At 37.2% G+C, this 21,716-nt stretch overlaps 1 protein-coding gene across 5 annotated transcripts in view; it reads left to right on the forward strand.

Annotated features, from left to right (window-relative positions):
- The first annotated feature begins 1,032 nt into the window (after window positions 1-1,032).
- LOC106614831 (ankyrin repeat domain-containing protein 50) overlaps window positions 1,033-21,716 on the forward strand; it is a 65,884-nt gene continuing 45,200 nt past the window's right edge. For 2 of the 5 annotated variants that reach the window (XM_070106102.1, XM_070106103.1), the window contains exons 1-2: window positions 1,033-1,882; window positions 2,807-2,978. The gene's annotated coding sequence lies outside the window, so the exon portion shown is untranslated. The remainder of the gene's footprint in view (window positions 1,883-2,806; window positions 2,979-21,716) is intronic. The other 3 variants (XM_014230746.3, XM_036357285.2, XM_036357289.2) reach the window with 3 other exon arrangements.

A 21,716-nucleotide genomic window follows, 5' to 3' on the forward strand; every position in this document is an offset into this window, starting at 1 on the left:
TACTAGCCACTTCCTTCTTTGGTTTCGTTCATTGACACAATCGCGTATTTTCTCAATGCCTTAACCAATTACTCGTCAAATAATGAAAAATTTTAGTAAATTTAAAAGCAGCGCAGCTGGTTAAAAATTGAAAATTTCAAATATAGTAAGTGTTGCAAAAGTGGAGAGCTCACACCAAAATCTTGTTTGACAGCTGAAATACTTTCAAGAGATTTTTTTTGAGTTAAGCAATCTCTCACTAATCGTTTCCAAAAAAACAGGTATTTTGCACTACACAAACTACCTCAGAATCAAGTATTATATCGCGTACAAACGACAGATAAAGTTCGAAGAATTCCATGAAAATCATTTTTTAAGGCATTTAAATTTAACCTATTTAAAAATTCAAAATAGTGTTTCAAGTATATAGTAAAATGAAATCCAATACTTGTGCATTAGGTTGAAGGTTTTATTTAGCATAACGATGTTAATTTAATAATGCCCCTCTCAGTCACCCTCGTCCCTATTGGCACAGGTGAATTCATTGATCAGGTGAATTCATTCTTAAACTAGATCATTTTAGCTAGTGAAACTACAATAGTATTTCGCCTTGCTATTTCGATGTTTCAGCAGAAAACGATTTTTTAACTTCTGATTCTACGTTTTCATAATTTATCCTGGTTTATAATATTTGCATTGACTATCTTAGCCAACCACACAACCGGCAAAATGCACAATATCAGAGATTCTCTTGCTCAATCTACACTCTCCAGTGGCTTCACAACTTAAGGAAATTAAAGCTGTGGAGAGAAACTTAAACCATTTTCGTAAACCCACAAATTATTTAGTATTAACCATTTCGCAAACCCTCGAAACACTTCTAACAATTTCCCATGGTGAACTTATAAAACATTGAATGAGCTATGCACATGTTGTCTTTCTCTCGCACGGCATTAGGAATAACTGAACAAAATGTTCGCACACTTATTCAGATAGATACCCCCAGCACAGTGGGCAATTGGACATTGCATTGAAACAGAAACAGAAACATAACGGTCGTAGAAGTGAGAATAGCAAGACGCCGGCGAGTGTCAGTGCATTGGTGTCGCAAAAATCAAAATATAATGGATTTGTTTAATTTGTGTGTGTTTTAGGTAAAATTAAAACCCAGTTAGTCTGTGAAATATTCATTACTTTGAGGGCGTGAAACAGTAAACAGCAACTTGCATCTCATGCCTAAATGCACATTTTTATCTCACAGATACGACGGCGTCTTTTGCGCACTCTGTCGAATCACACAAACATAGTCATCGACTGGAGCACACATACACACTCACAGCCATTGCGAACAGCTGAGAAAGCCCCCAGCATTCACAATAAACAAACGGCAAATGTCAAAAACTAGCACTGAATGCCAACAACCGATCCGCGCTAGTTGTCTCTGTCGCACGCCTGTGCATCGCCTAGCAAGCGACTGCCAAGCGACAGCAGCGACGCCAACGTCAAAGTCAGAGGCTGCCCATTTGCATTTGCTAGAGTTCGATTAACTGCAGCGTTTGCGTAGTCTGCGAGTGAGTGAATGAACGAGGCACGAAAAAGTCATGTAGAAAATGGTCGAGCGCGTTGCTGAAGCAAATTTGCTGTGTTCAGTGATAATTCAGTTAGCAATACTGCATAAAATTTATTAAAAGTAACAGTAAATAAAGTGCATGTGAATTTGTGTGTAATTGAAATAAAAGTGGTGTGTTTTTCAATGAATTTATTTGTTTCTTTTCCGACTGACTGGGCTGCGTGTCTAAAACAGCGCAGTGCATACATACAACAAATAAAGCGTTCGCTAACACAACAACAAAGCAAGCAGTGAAGACCACAAAAATATCACAGAAAAAATTCAAGTGCAGACGTAAATGCAATTTTTGCTCTTTTTACTTCCACCACCTTTATGTCGTTTGCGTCATCCGCTTTACTGTCAGCTTCGTTGGCTAACTCCTAATTTACCCTACTTCGTTTGGCGTTTCGTTCGACGCCTGACGCCCTGTAAACAGTGCCCGGCACAATCGGAAACCGTGTAACGCTATACACACATCTACAAACTGATATAACATACATATGTATGTATGTACATGCATAAGTGTGTATGTAAACAAAAGTACGCTTGCGAGTGTGTTTACAGCTTGGAAATAATTCAATCCACGAAGCATTTGTCCTTGCGCGAGCAAGATGACAGGATAGTATTTCGCTGAAATGTGTGCGCGTGTGTGGGTTCGCATGTAAACGTTCGCAACGAATCTAAAAAATACAACAAAAAACATTAAAAGTTTGCAAAAGCAAATAAAAATACAACGGCTTCGAACAGCCAAAGTTAAGTGCAGTGATTTTACGGTGTTTACATCAAACAAAGTTATAAAAAAAAATTAGTAAAATAACAAATTTTTATTGTGAAAACTCAACAAATATTTACGTTTCCCAAAAAAGATCGATTTTGTAATCGCGAAAACAAAATTAGTAAGAATCACTAACCGGAGGTGGCTTCGCGTCTGCCCACGTAGTAAAACGCCTGTAAACGCCCTCCGTGCATCATAACGCGTGTCGCTTTGTTGTCCTTTGACATTTACCCCCGCATATCCGCCTACTTCCGTTGCACCGTACTGAATTCGCAAGTTTCCAAAACCGCAAAAACGCGTCTGCTCGTTTGTGTATGTGTGTATGAAGGCATGTGTGTTTTCTGTGTGTGTGTGAATGTTTGTTTACACATATGTACATATTTCAGAGCAGCAGCGTTGCTTATACATACATAAAATATTGAAATTTATTGTTTGTTTTCAAGGATATGTAAAGAAAAGTTAAAAGCAAAAACGAGTAAATTTAAGAAACAATCAATTTCACGCTTTTGGATAACAAATAAATAAATATTGCTGTAAAACATTGGGAATATATATAACACTCCATTTCTGATTTGAATAGCGGCAAGCGGTGTGTCTGTGTTCATTTTATTATTGGTGAGTGCCACAAAAAAATAAAGTAAAAACATTATTGAGTTTATATACATATGTACATATATGTATTTATTTTTATTTTATTTCTTTAATATACATGCTTACATGTGATACATACGAAATATATAGGAAGTTAGTGCAATCTGTGTTGGTTTACGGTGCTAAATTACTCATATCATTCCTAAAATGTTTTTGATATTACTCACTTGCCAAAGTGACCTAATCATGCCTATTTGCTTTTGTATACATTTTTCTACATTTTTATCTTTTTGTATACATACATATGTGCTTTGATTAGTTTAATTTCTTAACATATACATTTGTGTGTTTGTAGTTGCACCACTGCTTCCTTTCCTTTATAACTGTCACTTAATTAACCAAAGTCTAGAGTTCCTCACATGGATGCAAACGAGTGATAAAAGTTCATTTGAATGAAAATTTAACCTCGACCTCTACTCTATGATGATAATGCATCAAAAGGGCATAACGGGTACAAAAGAAGGCATTATGCGAGTACATACGAATGTAAGCAGTAATGTTCCCAGTAGAAAATATATTTAATTTTAATTGTGATTTTTTAGTCAATGCATTTTTTGTTAAAAAATTTAAAAATAACTTTCCTCGTGATGGAAACTATTTTTGAGCTTTCTAACGCAACATTTGAAGAATAAAATTATTTTCTTAAAAATTAAATTTCATTTATTGCTTTAAAGATTCCATAATTTAGTTTTGTGTAAAAACGTCTCAATTCAATAACTTTACTTTGCACATTAATTTTTTAACGAATAATTCAAGTTCTATATATTTAGATACTATTTCTTGCATTAATAATATTTTTATTTTGTAAAACTATTGTTTCGTTAGACAAATATTCCCTCCTGACTGCCAACTGATATAAGTTTCGGTAGAAACTGCCTATACTTACTCAGTTACCACTTTGTCTGCTCTTGCTTTGCCCGCCTTCCGCCATTTACCTTACTTATCTGCATTTGTTTACTCTCAAAGCGCAGCGTATAACCAGCGGCGTGGATGCCACTCCCCCGCTCCCACCACTAGACCACTAAAGCAGCTTCCGAGCCAGCAACCAACAAACCAGGCATCATTCATCATATAAGCAGCAAAAGCCAACCGCAAACACACGTACACATGGTATGTATGTATGTACACCGCTGGTTCGTTGACTATCGCAGCGTCTATTTGCAGCAAAGGCTGCACTTTTCGACAACAACAATTGCACTAAGCCACATTTCATCGTCAGCGTGTTCTTACGTGCATATACTTTGTTAACCACCGTTACTAGTTACATACATACATATATTATACATATAAGTATATATACTCTCTTTTCACATTTACCTAATTTTTCCCGCTGCTCACTTCGCGAGCTTCAACATTTCATCATTGCGCTGTAATAAGAAAGAAAAAATGTGTAATCAGTAATAAATATTTAAATAGTTGAAAGTATGTATGTAAAAAGCGTCGGAAAAGTTTCCAAAAACTTTGTGGGTTGGAGTAATTGCTCCCAGCCACCTTCGAGTACTATAGCATGGTGTGTCATCACACTCCCTGTACGGGTAAATATTTCGACAAATCTCGCTTTAAATTCGAAATTTGTATGTATGTGTGTGCTTTTAATCAGCTTTTTGTGCAGAGGGTATTTGCTGAGTAAACATTTTCTTTTGTATGTCCATATATTTGAGCGCGTATTCAATATTTAAATGAGCATAGTTTTATGTTGGCGCCCGAGCAGTGTTTGCTTACCTTGCGCGGCTCTCATTAATTTTTGAAAATTATCTGTATAATTAACACAATTTAAAAGACAACTTTTGAAATCTTACGCAGATCCAAATATTTCTTATGAGTAGCATTCCGCAGTGCAAAAATGTTGAACGAAAGTTTATCTAGCTTAGTATCTGCCGATTCCATCATCAACGGGTCCATGCAATCGCAACAACATAGGCGACAGTTTTTTTAATGAAGAGTATAAAAGGCGTTAAGGAGAAAGAAAGAGTAAATCCTTCTACTTCTTAAAGCCATGAAATTGTATGGTTTTGTTGATATTTTCTGTACGCTATTTCCATATTTTCATTACTATCACTCCATAAGTGTTTATGTGTTTGGAACAGTATTTGCAAACCAACTCTTCAAGAGCAACTGCCTCAAACCCGTCCCAATAAGCTGGCAATGAAATGTTATACACTCTTTTGCTACATCATCGCTCGCTGACAAATAGCACAGATCAGACAGTATGAATGAACAGAAAATCTGAGAACAACAACAACAGAAGGCTAAACTAAAACCATAACGGGCCCAACTACAGCAGCACAAAAATAAAATAAAAACTAATAAACCATAACAGCAAACAGTGTGGTAACGGAGAGCAATCTCTTTGTAACAGTCGTAATATGATGCAAAAAGAGCATGGGCAACAGGCGTCGGTGCCGTGTAGCACCAGCCGCACCGACTCCAGTCCGCGAACCAAACTACTCACCAGCAGACAAGCAGCCAAACACATCCGCACAGCCGAAGCAACCGCCCATGGTGAAGGCTGGCGCTGCAGAAGAGGAGAAGGGTAGTGAAAAGGTACCGGCGTTTGGGGCTGAATACTGCCGACTGGAGATGAATTTCCTAGAATTCACCATGATTCAGCCGTATTTCGTACTTGAAATAACGCGACAACAGCCGTTGGTGAAGGCAGTTGCGTTTTTTTATACTCTCGCAACATGTTGCACAGAGCATAATAGTGTTGTTCACCTAACGGTTGTTTGTATCACCTAACGGTTGTTTGTATCACCTAAAAATAATCGAGATAGATATGGAGCTATGTACTTGTATAAACAAATGATCAGGATGATGAGTAGAAATCCGGGTTACTGTCTGTCCGTCCAGTTATCCAATCACACTTGATTGATAGGAAGTCTTTTCAGCTTTTTTCATACACTGTGAAAATGGGTAAAATCAGATAATAACCACGTCTACTCTAATATAAATATTTTCGAACTTTCGGTTGACTTCATACCGCATCTATCGATAAATATGTAAGAAATCTTGATAAAATTTAGAAAGAATCGCTTTCTAATAATAAAATATCTTCTTGCATGTGTTTGTAAATAATGGATGCAATACTTGCTACTTTTAATTAAATATATACGATAATTCCGTATATCACTTCACCTTGCGAGAGTATAAAATGTTCGATTACACCCGCACTTAGACCTTCCTTACCTGTTCATAATTGTTTTCTTTTTTCTCGAAAAAAATTGTAGCTAGCTGTAACGTATAGTTGTTTGGATTAGTGCTCTTGTAGTTGTATGACTACATATAGTCGTAGACGTTGTAATGTCTGGCGTGCAGTGAATTCATTTGCTTCAATTTCGAACTGATTTTTGTGTTTCGCTACCTTTTATTATGCCTTTTTTTTATTATTATGTGCAAAAAAATATTATACGAAATTATTGCAGACAGTCACAAACACTCGAAATGGACAGTTAAGGTTGCCAGACAATAGTGATAGTTACATAAATATATATGCAAGAGAAAACAAGAAGGGAAGTGAGGGAGACTGTTCATAATATTTTTGAAAAATTGTTTTTACAGTAGGTACTCGATATGTGCGGCGGCATAATAATATTACAAAATGTTTTTTTCGGAAAAGTAGTTAACTTTTTAATTTCAGAAGCTCACATTTTTAAAAATAACATTCCAAAATCATCAATATGTTTAGTTATCAACATTAAATATAGTTTTTGTTCTTTCATCTATTCGAAGTCAAGTTAAAACAAACAGATTTTATTCTCAAAAAAATAATTTTAACATTATAAACTTCAAAAAAGTTCTATGTACTCCGAGGTTGAGTTTGTTCTAAAAGTGACATAAAATTTCAAATGAGTTTTCGAAACAATCTGCTTTCGGTTTCGGCGCTATCTCAACTTATTAAACCGTCTGAGAGTTGAAAATCCAACCCACTTTTACGTAAAGTTCTCCCTTATGCTATTTGTAGTGATACCACTAAAAACGCTTAACATTTTGCAAAATTTCATTCGTCGAAAAAGCTTTATTTTATTTTCGTATGTCACCGAGACCACTTAATATTGAATGATGCTTTGGTTATTCCGTCAGTCAACACTTTTTCATTGTTTATGTATTTATACCTTTACTAGTGGCGCATAATTTCTTAGAATTAATAATGCATTTAAATGACAAAGAACTTTGGAGACAAAGTGGGTGTACTTGACTTGTCGTCATCTGAACAAGTGCAGTCAAGAGATTTTGGTCTATTACAACAACAGGCCGATAGTAGACAGGTGAAATTATCTGGGTATGGGATATATTAAGGCGTTGTCAAAAGTTGAGCCGTAAAAACACACATACCGACCACACATTCAGGTGCAGACTTTTGTGGAAACTTCTTCCACAGAATTCAAAATTTTTTAATCGAGATGAAGCACTTCATATATAGTTTCAATCAAGTTTGCTAAAAATGTTTGTTTGAGGTATTCTTGTCTGCCTTGAATGTATGTATTTATGTGATTGCAGTCATTTGCAGATATGGATTCGCCCTGTAAGAATAGTTAACCGTGGTCTTTTTTCTTTATTCCTGCTTTTTGACCAACTTTTTTGCTTGATTCTAGTATACATCTTTATAATAAAAGAAAGAAAAGTTCACTTTATATATTATATATTTATATATACATATACATATGTATCATACATTACTAGTTGCTCAAGGGATAGCGACTTAAGCCCTAGAAGAGAAAGACATTTAACGTGTTATAGGTATTTAGGGAGATATAGTAGGTCTTCCAATGAAGCATCGGTCAGCCTGAACTCATCAGAGATAAGCCACATAGATCTATTGCTCAACTTTCTTTCGCTAGACTAAGATTGAAGCATCTTGGTAGTCATATAGTCTGGAATTAATATTAGCCGCCTGAACAAATTTGTGGCAGTCTCAAGACGCTTTGTCGATAAACATCGGTACTTTTTTAACCATATTTCATAAATCTGCGCATCAGATTATCGCTACACGCATATCACCCAAATTACCGGAACTGATATGACATGACATATCTGACGAAGTCCGATAGGGTGTATGCTTTCCTTACAGATTGACATAAGTATACATATACCGTCAGTCTCTTGGCGCTTAATTTACCTCCATCACTTCAACTTTGAGAACTTCAAAATTGCCTTTTAAATAATTAAATTATATGCAAATGACTTGATTGCTTTTCTTGGCTCTTTAGCTCTGAAGATTTTTAGCTTGCCTTTCAAGTAAGAGCTGCTCACATAATATCTACATATGTATGGGTGGAGTGTGTATCAATATTTTCAGTCGCCTCTTTGCCGTCAGCAAATGTGTGGGTTTATCAATTTGAATTAATTAAAAGCCATGCGCCGCGCTACTTGGCTCCGTAACAGGCAAAAGTCAATCTATCGATAGGCGTGGCACTATCAAGAAAAAATAAAATTAAAATTTTGCAATTGCAATGGCAATGCGAAATTAAGTTAGCTGCCACAACACCCATACGCGCGGAAAGCCACCACCACTTCAAAACCCTGTGCCAGTAGCAACTGCATATGGGTCGTCTGTGTGCGAGTGTAGTTTGCTACTAGCAGAGGTCTACCTGTCGTTACCTCGCAATATCCCACTTAAACAACCGCTACCTAACTAGACACAATTACGTATTGAGTTGTGGTATTTTATTATGTGTATATGTGTGTATATAGTGTAACAAGTGCACATCCTTTTGGAATTCTTCGCGCGGCACCATTACCATTCTGAATGCCTGTCAGCTACCGTTATTTACAATTTTATTTCACTTTACTCGAAAGGTTGACGGCAGTGTCTAGAAGGCCGCTGACAAGATCTGGTGAGTTAAGGACACTTCGGCGCTCGGCTTCAATGAACGTCAGTGCCTTTCACCACAACATCAAACAGTCGGTTCAAATTATACGGCGCAGAGTGTGCCAAGCAGCGCATTTTATGTTTGTGTTCAAAAAGCAACTACAAAATAGTGCCGTTTGTACAATATAAGCGAATGTCCTTGGAAAGGTGCATTCTCTTTAGCCAGTCGGGAGTCGTTTCGCCACTTCAGTATAAATACCTGTTAATGTGTGAGTGTATTTCACTGCGAGCAAAGTATGTGATTATCATGTATTTGGGCTATTCAAAATGCAAAGCACTTGAACTTGACTTGAGTGCTCAACTGCATACCTCAGGCAAACAAAAGGAGGGTCCTTAATTCTATAGTGTGTCTATTTTATAGATGGTATAAGTGAACAGTAACTAATAAAAGTGCGTGGCGAATACAAATTGACTTTCACAGTTGTTGTCCAGTCGCAGAGATAAACAGTGCTGCAGAATTAAAGTAGAACCAACCGAAAATTTGCCAACACAACATGTAAGATTTATTTGAACAACAAGAAAATGTTTTCCACTTCTGTAAAATGTGCTATAGCGATAAAAAATGTAAAAGATTTCATTTAAAGGGAAGACGTATCTCTATTAGAACTTATGTAGCATATGCTGTGACACAACCGATCTGATGAATACATAAAAATATAAAACAAATATCGCATTAAAGCAAAATCACACAAAAAAATGAGAATAAGTAAGTATTATTCTCTTTTGTGAATTTTCCGTCATTATCGCTGAGTTACTTGTACAAAGTAACTGACGCAAAGAGCAGACAGGTGGACATACATGGACACTTAAATATAAAGCCATGCCTGCGTTCAAAGAGAAAAAGGACATGCTGAAAGCAAACTAAGAAACACAAGACTGGCGTGGTAAACAGTGTATGTAAAGGGTAATCCACTTCGTGGTTCTACTTTTTCAAAGAAAAAAACACAGAAAATTCAAATTTAACTGGGAATGTTTATTATCATTCGAAAGAACATGGTTTGGAATTTATTTTGATAGTCCATCCGTTGAGTCCAATTTTCTATGACTCGTTCGAGCATTTCGACTGGTAACTGGCGAATGACACGCGTGATGTTTTGCTCCAAGGCCTGAATCGAAACGGGATTGTCCGCATAGGCTTGTGTGATATCACATGATGTTGGTGGCCAATCGAACGGCTCAAAGCGTGAAATTATCTGCTCACCGAAGTGTTCTTTCAATAATTCCATTAATTGATGCGATGTGTGGAAAGTGGCACCGTCGTGTTGAAACCAAATGTCGCCGAGATCACGAGCTTTAATTTCTGGCATCAAATAACCGGTTATCATGGCGCAATCACGGTCCCCATTGTCGGTTAAGTTCTCACCAGCATCATTGAAGAAGTATGGACCGATGATTCCACCGGCCCAGAAACCACACCAAACCGTTTTTTTTTTCTGGATTAAATGGCAGCTCTTGAATTTCTTCAGGTTGCTCTTCGTCCGAAATGCGGTAATTTTGCTTGTATGGGTATGTAGCATTGAGCCAGAAATGGGCCTCATCGCTGAACAAAATTTTGGCTCGAAAACGTCGAATCTTCTTTGATCTTTTCAAGAGCCCATAGAGCGAAACGATGTCGCTTGGGAAGATCGAGCGGCTTCAGTTCTTGCACAAGCTGTATTCTGCACGCTTTTAATTTAAGATATCGACGTAAAATGCGCCAAGTCGTTCCATACGTCAGTTCGAGTTGCTGCGAACGGGGCCGAATCGACTCACCACGGTCTTCGTGTATACTCTCAGCTATGGCCGCTATATTTTCTTCACTGCGTGCTGGTCGTGGTCTATTCGGTTGAATATTATCCAATAATGAACGCTGGTTCTTAAGATGGGTGATGATGCTGCGAATAGTACGCTCAATAGGCCGATTATGTTGACCATAAGTTGAGCGTCACGCGCTTCGCTTCGTCTTAACAGAACGTGAATTTTCGTATGAACAATTTGTAAACGTTGTTCCGGCGTAAGACTTTCGATGATAAAATGCCAAACAAAACTAAACAAAGTCCACATGACAGCTTGAAACGACTCATGCGTGATCTGTCATAAAAAGGCTAATAAAAAACAGACCTCTGCTTGGATCACCCGTTATATTCGTATCTCTACAAGAGACAAGCCATTTAAACTACAGCAGCAAGCTGACATCTTGCCATATTATGTCGCCGTGCCCCGCTCTCCGCACTCAATTTGCAACTGTCGATAAGAGTTTCTTCGTTAAATAAATGTATATATAACATACGAAAGTGGATTCAAATAAAATAATCAGCAGCTGCATCGCTCTCAAGACGGTCTCATTGTTGGTGTGGTAGAAGCTGCAAGTAGGTTGAGGCAGGCGAATGCCCGTTTGTAGCTGAGTCTGAACAGGCAATCTACACTGAGCTCTCGACAGCACTCCTTGAGCACGTAGTGAAGGTTTAAGGTCAAATAGGTGTTGCCATATTAATAAGGAATACTTTGTAAATCACTGCTCAGGTTTGTTGCATTTTTTCTAAAGTTGGCAATCCGTAACGGGAAGAGCAGCACCCTGACCTACGAAACGACAATTTAATTTTTACAGTTTTCGCTGGGCTTTCCAAACCCACATATGTCTTTAACACAATTCGCAAGCGTATAGTTAATTCAATAATAAGCAGTCTCTGCTTTGACTGACTTCATTAACGCAATCACTGTTTTGTGGTTGGCAGCAAATTGGATCGATGTAATTATTTAGCGCATTATAATTGAAAACCACCTAGTGAACATTTCATCATTATTTCTAATGCGTTTTGCAACAAAGTCCACATAAATAAACAGTAAAAGTTTAAGTGGCAGCACGCGCTTCGTATCGGCAACAAACACATGTATCCTCCAACATCTCCATTGGCGAACGTGTGTATACCGGTGTCACTGCGTTGACCATCATGTCGCAATTTGCACTTCCATAATGCGCTTTTTATGGTTATAACCGGAGCCATTTTTGACGCTGCTGCAGGCAATTACCACACAAATGATCTACAAGGAGCGAGCAAACAGCATGAGAGAGTGTACCAACGATGTGGATAAATAAGAATAACAATTGCAGGAAGCAGAAAAATTAATGTAACCAGCTTGTAACGTGACAAAATAGACACGAATGCCGAAGGAAGTGCAGCGAGCAGCACTCCACGAACACGGCACAACGAAAGGATTGCACAACACAGTCAGCTACAACCTGTATGACGGAGAGGGAAACGCCTTTTACACAGAATGTTGCCAGTAAAAGAGGTGAACACGAAAAGATACAGAAACTGCAGCTGTTCGAAACGAAATGTCTTGGAGAAGCCCGGTAGGACACACGATATGTAAATTACTATTAATGAAATCAAACTAAACAAATTGGAAACTTTGGAAAACGCATTGTTATTAAAATTGATATTGCGGTTTGTTTATTTAGTCCTAAAATGGACCCAATTAAAGCTCCCTTTTTTGTGCTAGGTGGGAGCATCGAAAGCCTTAACCCCATATCAGTGTGGAACTTTAATCCGAACTAAACCTCCTACCATCATCTACCGATCCCACCGGTACCACCGGTACCACCGCCAAGTATTGCATCGAGAGAATGTTTGAGGAATGCTCATTAAGTTACAAGTTTTATTTACTTGGCTTCAATGCCATAGTCTTTCTTATTGAATATGCATACAGTATTGTGCCAATATTGAGAGAATTCCTAAGAATTATCCATACAATAGAGTGTCTAGGTAAATTGGACTTTTAAACATGCACAGAAAATTTCTTTAATCGAAAATTTATATAGATTTCAATACTTTACTTCGCAATCAGTAGTAAATATCAAATATTGAAAGTTTCACACGTACTTATATATAAATTTTTACTACAAATTTCCAACTGGCTCGATGTGGAAAGTAAACAAGACGGTTGAATTGTAGAGCCGCAAATGTGGAAGAACAATATTTACATAAACATGGAGTGGTCAGTATAATGTATTTACAATAAATATGTACAAATAAATGCGATTGGTGAAAAGCTCGGAAAGACATAAAAAATGTCATATGTTGAAGGAGTAGAGGGAAAATAATTAAAAAACAGCTCCATATAAATGCAACCCTGTACGTAATATCCTAGAAAAAAATCATAAAATATGTGGCAATAATATTTGGTCATTGGCCAATTAGAGTTGTGTTGGTGATATGATCAGAGATAAAGAGATGCACAACTCTCCTGTCAATAAAAATTGAGAGTGTAAATTACCTTACCGACTTTGACAGTTGATTAAGTTTGACGCCATCATAATGCCAAATAATTTTTTTTTATGTTTTTCTCATGAGTATCTTGTGGACATGTATAATCTATTCGTATTCAGTTATCCCGTAAAAACACATTCTTAATGGATGAAATGTTTGTAAAATAAACTTTAGAATCCTAAAACAAACTAAGCAGCTGATTCTGACATTATGAGATAAACACTTTTGACGAATTATTGGTTTTCACATATCGACGCAACCTTATATAATTGAATTATGGTTTGACGTTTAGCAACTAGAAATACCGGAACAACTGCGGGATGTGTAACGCTTAATTTTGGGGCGCTTTTACACTTGGGTATGCCTATATCCTATGGTAAATATATTTTGAAAAACGAAGAAAACCTTTCATGTCAGAAATATTAACCGGGAATTGCCTGATTTAGGTAAAAAATCTTACTTCACTATATTTAAAGACCTCTCGTATTAAAAATATTATAAAAGTCACTGCCTTTATATTTAAGATACTTATTTTGTCATTTTCCAATGCTCCTTATTGACAACATGTGACAAGTTACTGAAAAAAGAAAACGTATTATTAAATAGTAACACAAACAAAAATGCTACTAGACATTCGAAGCATACCAAAGCCGGGTGCAACGCAAAATGGACGAAGGGTATTCGTAACCAGTCAAAGAGATAGACAGAAGTGGCAGTATATGAATGTCAGGAATAGTTACATATTTGGAATTATGTGTACTATCGTGTGTGAGACTTCAAGGACTGCTGAATAAATTGTAATAGCAAAAATGTATGGTGTTAAGACCTAGTAACAGCTGACAGCTTGTGTTACTACATTCTTTAATTTCGCCTGTTATACAAATATATGTATGTTTCTATACATATATCTGTATGTACAACAAGTACAGAGTAAATACACATGTGTATGACGTAAGCCACTCACTGACCGAAATGGCCTTTAATCATCCAATAAAGTTGAATACAACTTAAGAAACTGCTACTCAGCCGCAGCTGTGGCAAACGACCGTTGGGAGCACTTAAGCTAGCTTTCATTGGTAATTTAAGCTTGCAAAAATCAACCAACAAAAAAATTAAATTGAAACGAGCATTTTAATTGTTCATGAAGCACTACTTTGTTGGTTATTTAATGCCTTTCGAGAACATGAATGCAAAATGCGTAAAGAATAGAAAGGTATAAGAAAGAGAAGCTCGCAAAATTTAAGCGGTTTAACCGACAAATGTCAATAGAATCAAGTAAGGGTGTCACTTTGTTTTGTCTGTGGTTAGCCACATATTAAAATTTTTTATTTTGTTTAAAGTCAACTATTAAAGTCGTAGCGCTCTATAATTATCGCATAACGGGTTTAAAATCTAATAGTATTACCATTTTCATAACTTTATTTAAAATCCAAAACTATCGTGCTAATTAAAATTATATTTATTCGTTTGCAATTTCCTTGGCGCACAGTTGAACAGAATTGCCTAAGGTTGCAATTTTCTTCGCTAATAAAACTTACCGAACAGCCATACCGGTGCAACGAATACTCCAAATGTTATAGATGTAGACTGCATAGCGCGCAACCGTCCGGGCCGCATGCAATAGACATGTACAATTTACATAAACGACAGTGACAGCCGGCAAAACGACCGTCACATTAGACATTTGTTAAAAAAGGTAAACAAACTTTATACGCGAAGGCACACACTCACCCACCACTTTAGCTCCAAGCCAATCGGGCAAAATGCTAGACACAAATGCCGCCCACTTTCGCAGTAACTCGCCACAGTTGCTTATAAATTCGTACGTATGTATGTATGTTATGTAGAGAAATCCATTTTCACGTTTCCTACCGCATTTCGAAATTACGATTGAACAAATTCACGCACGCACACATATACAGCTGGCTTTTGCGTAGTATATGGGCAAATATAAATAAATACTTAAGTCGCTGAAATTGCAATGCTGCGCACTCCGCCTAAAAATAACGATCAGTCTGCGTCTGCGGGAAACTTAAAATTTCCATTGAAAAAGTCAAGAAGCCACTGACCGCATATATTCGCATTTAAATCGGCCAAGCCTAACAAAAAAGTAGAAAAGTAGCAATAACAGAAAATCACAACAAATCTGCTGAGTGTTTTCCTATGAGTAAGCACATACGCACATACACATATTTACATATATATGAACACACACATTCGCACAAATACGAGTTCACATACTTATGTTATTTCATTCAAATAAATGCCACACTCCACAGCGTTTGTATGTATATGTGTTATGGTGGGCTGTTGCAGCTGCCATTTGAGTTATGAATGTTTCATTTCACATTTCGCCAACGGGCCCAGCCCCCGCCTCAAACTCCCCGACTACAATTCGACTCAGTTCACATCGCATCGCAACATTTCACTTTATTCGCCCGAGCAAAGCTCTTGCCGCATTTCGCTGCGTTTTGGTTGCTTTTCACACCATATGTTTACAACGAAAATTTGCACACTGTGTAAAATCACAATAAAACTTGGTTAGTCGTGTTTGCGCAAACGCCTGCCACAAATATAACTTTTTTACCCGGGAAAGATGTTGTCCGATCTTGAAATGGCATAGAGTTGAGAAATATATGAATATGGTTTTTTTTTGTTTTTGAGTTTTTGTGTAATCAAATAGTAAGTAGTTGATTAATGTCAGCCACTGACAAAAAAAATGTTGTACCTACATATAAATCGTATATCTTACAAACGACTAAAGCTAGTCAAACCAACTGGCGGCGGACAAGTCTTTCTAACATTAGGTGTCCATATTTGTCCCGCCAAAACCCGGTACGGTTTTTTTTTAGTCATAGATATAATTCACTGAAAATCGCGACATATATGAGAGAGCAACACAATTTGGTTCCATTCAATCATTTTTTTTTTTAATCAAGTTAATTTCCAAGCCCGGGACGGCCGAAACGCTTAACTTAGAATCCGGACTGTCCTGGCCAAACCGAGACGAATGGTCAGCTAATTCAAGCATCTTCCTACACCTGAAAACGGGCGAGATCGGACTTCAACCACGCCTACTTCTTATACACAAAAATTTTTAATTCCGTAAGATTCTTTCACTTTGCACATAAATCAAACACCAAGAAAGACATCGGAATAAAACTTGCAAAAATAGTGTCTTCAATTTATGCTGCCTTATAAACAAATAAGGCCGATATCGGACCATAACTTTTCAAGCCCCCAAATACCGAGTATGTGATCCTCAGAGCCTATGTAGGAATTTATGCCGAATATCACTTTCAATCTGTTATATAATATATGCGTATTATTAAAATTCAGAGTATCGTGTGTCAGAATTGGGTTGAATAGGGTCAATACCCAGGTGCCAAAAATTAACACAATCAAGCCAGACCTTCCCCCTGGCCCAGCTTAGTGACTATAATAGGTGCTCTAAATATATATTTGCAGAAGGTGAATTTAAGGAATTGATTTCACCTCTTAGACTCCTCGGCATCCACTCACATTCCACTCACGTTCCGTTTCGCGCCTCTTTTCTTGTACACATTATCAGCTGCCACTCGCAATCAGTGGCGTCGCCGCTGCCAAACGAAAACCGGAATCGTAATCAAAGTATGGCAGCCAACACTTGTAACCGCCAAAGGCATCAACTCGTTGATGTTGACCGGCAAAACAAACAGGAACACACCATAACATACATGGATGTTCATATGTATGTGCTTAGATGAGCGTATAAATGTGGTTTTGCGGTTTATTGATTAGCTGCTTGTCAAAACAAACGCGCAAAGAAGCAAAGGAATCAGAAATTACCAAAGTGAAAGGTAGAGGTAAATAAAGAAAGCACTGATCCAATGAAGAAACGAAGCAAACGAATGTGCAAAAGGGAAATTTATTTCCGCATGAAGACATTGCAGTGAAGAAATTACAATGGTGAGAGCGTCGACAGCAAGTGACTTCTCGACAACACAAGAAATATGGCCAAATACAAAAGCGCTCCGTAATCTCCAGTACATTCCGTATATCACCCAACTGCAACATGCCTACGCCTTCAACACTTCGTGCGGTTATTTATTAGAAAATAATGCATTTTAATTTACTATAAAACTAGAAGAAAAAACTACGTGCCACAAAGCATACAGCAAATCAATGGGGTTTCTTTGCTATTCCTCTTTTGCTTTCCTTTAGCGTTGCTCTGCGCAGCAAGCAGAAAATATGTCGCTCCACAGTATTGCGTGTGTGGCCACGACTATTTTTGGTTGCCAGTTTTGCTATGTGATTTCCTGTGTTTTATCGTCACAATGCGCTCATTTCTGCTGTTGATTACCTCGACAGCATTTTTATTCGATTTTTCTTCTCAAAAGCCAACAATCCCACCAAGCTATATAACTTTTTAAGTACACGACGTGTATGGTAATCAATTTTACACAATTATATTTACTTACATACGAGGTCTGTTCAAAATATAAGGTAAATTTCCATTTTTCTCAAAAAATATTTATTTATTCATTAATTTCTAGTTTGTTTCCTTCAAAGTAGTCCCCTCAGATAAAATACACTTGTGCCAGCAGATGTGCAATCCTCGAAGCAGCTTTGATATGCCCTTGAGTTCTCTCAGCGATTTTTTTTGCCTTGGCTCTCCTGGGCTCTTTCATTGGGACAATTGGATTTTGGTTTCGATGTCATAACTATATACCCATGATTCGCCACTAGTTATAACCCTTTTAAGTAAATCTGGATTCCTTAGCGATGCTCATGCGATGGTTTTTTGGTCAAACCGCAGCAATTTTGGAACGAACATCGCTGCCACCCGCTTCATGCTCAAAATTCCCAAAAAAATTGCTCGGCATGAGCTAACCGATATGCCAACTTTTTTAGCAACTTCTCTCTCAGTGATTCGACGATTCTCCATAACAATTTTCTTCACTTTTTCAACATTTTTATCGGTTGTTGATGTTTTGTGGTGTCCAGGGCGAGCGTCGTCTTTCACATCTTCTCGACCTTCTTTGAAAAGCTTGTACCACTTGAAAACATTTTTTTGACTCAGAGTACACTTACCATATGCCACTGTGAACATTTCAAGTGATTTTGGCATTTAATTCCATGTTTCACACAAAATTGAATACAACTTCTTTGATCCATTTTCAACAGCAGAAAATCGCCGAAGCGGCAAAACACGTCTAACTTTAATGCCTCTCACAAACAAACTATATATGCTATATAGCTGAAACTGTGAACATTTGTTCGAAACGAGTGTACCAACATAACAAAAAAAATCGATATTCGAAAATACGTAGCGCGCGAAATTTGAAAACTCACCTTATTTTTTGAACAGGCCTCGTATATAAATATATTTATGCATATGCATGGGTGTGAGGGAAGCCCACTGTAGACAAGCATTGCCACAGCCGATAGATGGAACTCCATCTTCAGTGAGTAGCAATTAAAATATCAAATATATTAATGGTTGTACTCACAAAAATCAGATATTGCTGAAGGGTATGATTCCTGGTCCTTAAAAGTAGGTTTGATTCACTGCTTCAATCGCGTAGCTCAACATGTATTTTGCCACTTTTTAATACTTTGGTGAAAAGAAGCACCCAGTTTAATTAATTACCGGAGAAACTTCGAATACAAAAACAGCCCTTCAGTTTTTGATATCGATTTGAATATGTTTACACGCCTTTTCCTTCCGAAGAAGCTGCGCATTTGTCAGAATTGACCGATATTGCAGCCCTACAACATATAGCTGCCATATAAACTTATCGATTAAAATCGTCGTTTGGCAGTGATCAGTGTTATAATAATTTGTTTTTTTTTTTCTTTATTTAAACATTTCCAAAGTCTAATTAAAAAAACAGATCTAGAATTTAGTACCTGAAAAATTGCTTCGTTTTACCAACCACAAGTCAAACGTGTACTCGCGAATGATCTCAGGACTTTTCTTTCACATTTCGAACGATTTCGTAAGCTAACTTCCAGATGAATGGCTTAGCTTAGATTTCACAGCAACCAATGTTAATGGTACTGGAATAAATAGTTGATAAATAAAAGAAATACACATACATGGGTACATGCGTCTAGGCTTGCCCCTGAAATGCATGGGAAATGCTAAAAAATGCTGTTCACAAAACTAAAAATTGTCTTATTACACATGTACTTACATTGCTTTCCCCTCTCATTGTGGCGCGATTGTGACTCTAATATGCAATGTGTCTTTGTGATATGTGTCGCCTCCTGCGAACTCATCTTTATGGCTCATAATAGTTTCCAAGCTCTTGTTATTGTTGTTGTTGCATTCGCAATTACCGCTCCTCGCATTTTGCCACATGCGGCGTTGAATTGCAATTTCAATTTATACTTGTTAATTGTGGCAATTGCGTCGCAAAATATAAAAGACTAAATAATTCAGTCGCCACTGGCGTACAGTTTGCAGAAATATGTGCATGCAACAGTTGCTACAAACCCTCAAGCTTGGTGCACGTCGTAGTTTTGTCGGCGGTTCAATGGTGTGGTTGACAATGACACACACACATACAAAGACCTGCCCTGCAAGTGTATGTGATTATGGCACATTGTTGCTGCTTTTGCCGTAGTATTTGCTATGGCTTTGACTTTGGCTTGCTGTGGTCTAACGACGTGGCGATTGCATTACTTTGCCATATTATTTTTTCCTTCCGCAATATTTATTAGTATCTAGTATGTCGTTGTTATTGCCTGGTTCTAGAATTCCTCTCGACCAGTTTTCTCCATTGCATGCGCTGCGCATTCAATTCTCATTAATATCGCGCGGCTTTGTGCTGAACTTGGAACTCAATTTTAATTAAAAACGCACACGAGCAGATTGCACACATGTTTATGGCATAAATACTCTTACACACACACACACACATGCATGTGAACATATCAATGAACATTTTCGACGATTGTTCGCCTGGTTTTGTCCGTTTTCATGTCACTTATGAGCTAATATTCGATCGAATTGATTAATAACAGTGCTTTTGTTGGAAGCTCAATGATTGATTAATGGGCTCATTCACTCAGCGGGGGTGTACATACATGGGGCGTTCTTCAACATTTCTGAATTAGGGAATTGAGTTTGAACTGTTGAACGGCTGATTTAGTGCACAATTATTTTGTTCGCCAGAATTGAATAATATTTACATCTGATTCGTAAACTGTTTTTGTTTTTGTAAATTAGCTAATTATTGCACTTATTTCATGTTAAAAACACTCTTTGATGGAAATCCTCCTAAATTTTGTCATAATCAATCCCACGCACAAATCATTTAAATATTTTCATTGCTTTACGTTTGTTGTTTAGGCTCCTAAACTCTTCATGGAAAAAAACTGATTGTTAATTGAAGCTTCTCATGGTCAGTAGATCGTAAGTTGTTTTGAATTTGGCTATGTTATAAACTTGTACACTTAGTACATGTAGTCTTTTCTAGACTTCCTGACTGCATCCACAACTACTAAAAATAGGGATTTTAAAGAAAGTTTTTTTATAATAATTCCCTTAGGGCGACTGGTTTGTACCTCACGTATTTTAAGGGTGGAAGTAGTGACGGTTCAAGAAATCACTTTTTTATACCCTGAACAAGGAATATTAAGTTTGCCACGAAGTTTGTAACACCCAGAAGGAAACGTCGGAAACCCTATAAAATATATACATACATGATCCGTCTGTCAGTTTAAGAACTAGTCTCTCAGTTTTTGAGATATCCATCTAAAAGTTAGCATAAACCTTTTCTCATAAAGAAGCTGCTCATTTGTCGTAATGGCCGATACCGGACCACTATAGCATATAGCTGTCATACAAACGGAACGATCAGAATCAAGTTCTTCTAAGGAACCTTTTGTAGGTGTGAAGGGTTTTATAGTTTTTTCTTGTTTTATAGTAGAACTATAAAATAGTATATTCCCAAAATTGTAAATGAAAATTACATGCAGCCATTACAGGGAGTAGTTTGCATTCAGGCCCCGTTAGCAATAATAGTAACAGTAGTAATGCCAACAATGTTGCCAAGTTTTTACAAATAAGTTCATGTCTTTTCTTTTTCAGTGTTACCGTTTTACCCTCTTTATGCTAGTTCTTCGCTCGTTTCTCTATTCTTTGGCTATTCGTGATGGAAAGTGTTACATTTGTTATTAATTACATAATCGCTTTCCTCGAAATTTCGAAAGCTCAAAGTTCAATATATGCGTGCACGAGTTTTTATTGAGTTTACAATAAGCATATGTACCATCTGATCAAATTTGACCCGGATTGATTCATTTAAACTGCGACGCAAACCGAATTTTTGCTAGATCAAATAACGTGGTGTTTTATTGAACTTTAATATTGAGATTTGTTTAATGTTTTGGGTATAAACTGTGTCAATGCTAGACTCGAACCAAAAAACCTGAATCTTTCTTGAAAAACAATGTCTAAAAAAGGTCGCAAAACAAATGCTGATAACGAAATCCAAGCCCTAAATATGTACATACATCAAACGCATCATTACTGGTGACGAGTTGTGAGTTTATGAATATGACAACGAATCTGTCCAACAATCTAACGAAAGG

This window comes from Bactrocera oleae, chromosome 2 (assembly GCF_042242935.1).
Source record: "Bactrocera oleae isolate idBacOlea1 chromosome 2, idBacOlea1, whole genome shotgun sequence".
In the NCBI taxonomy this organism is placed as follows: Eukaryota; Metazoa; Arthropoda; class Insecta; order Diptera; family Tephritidae; genus Bactrocera; species Bactrocera oleae.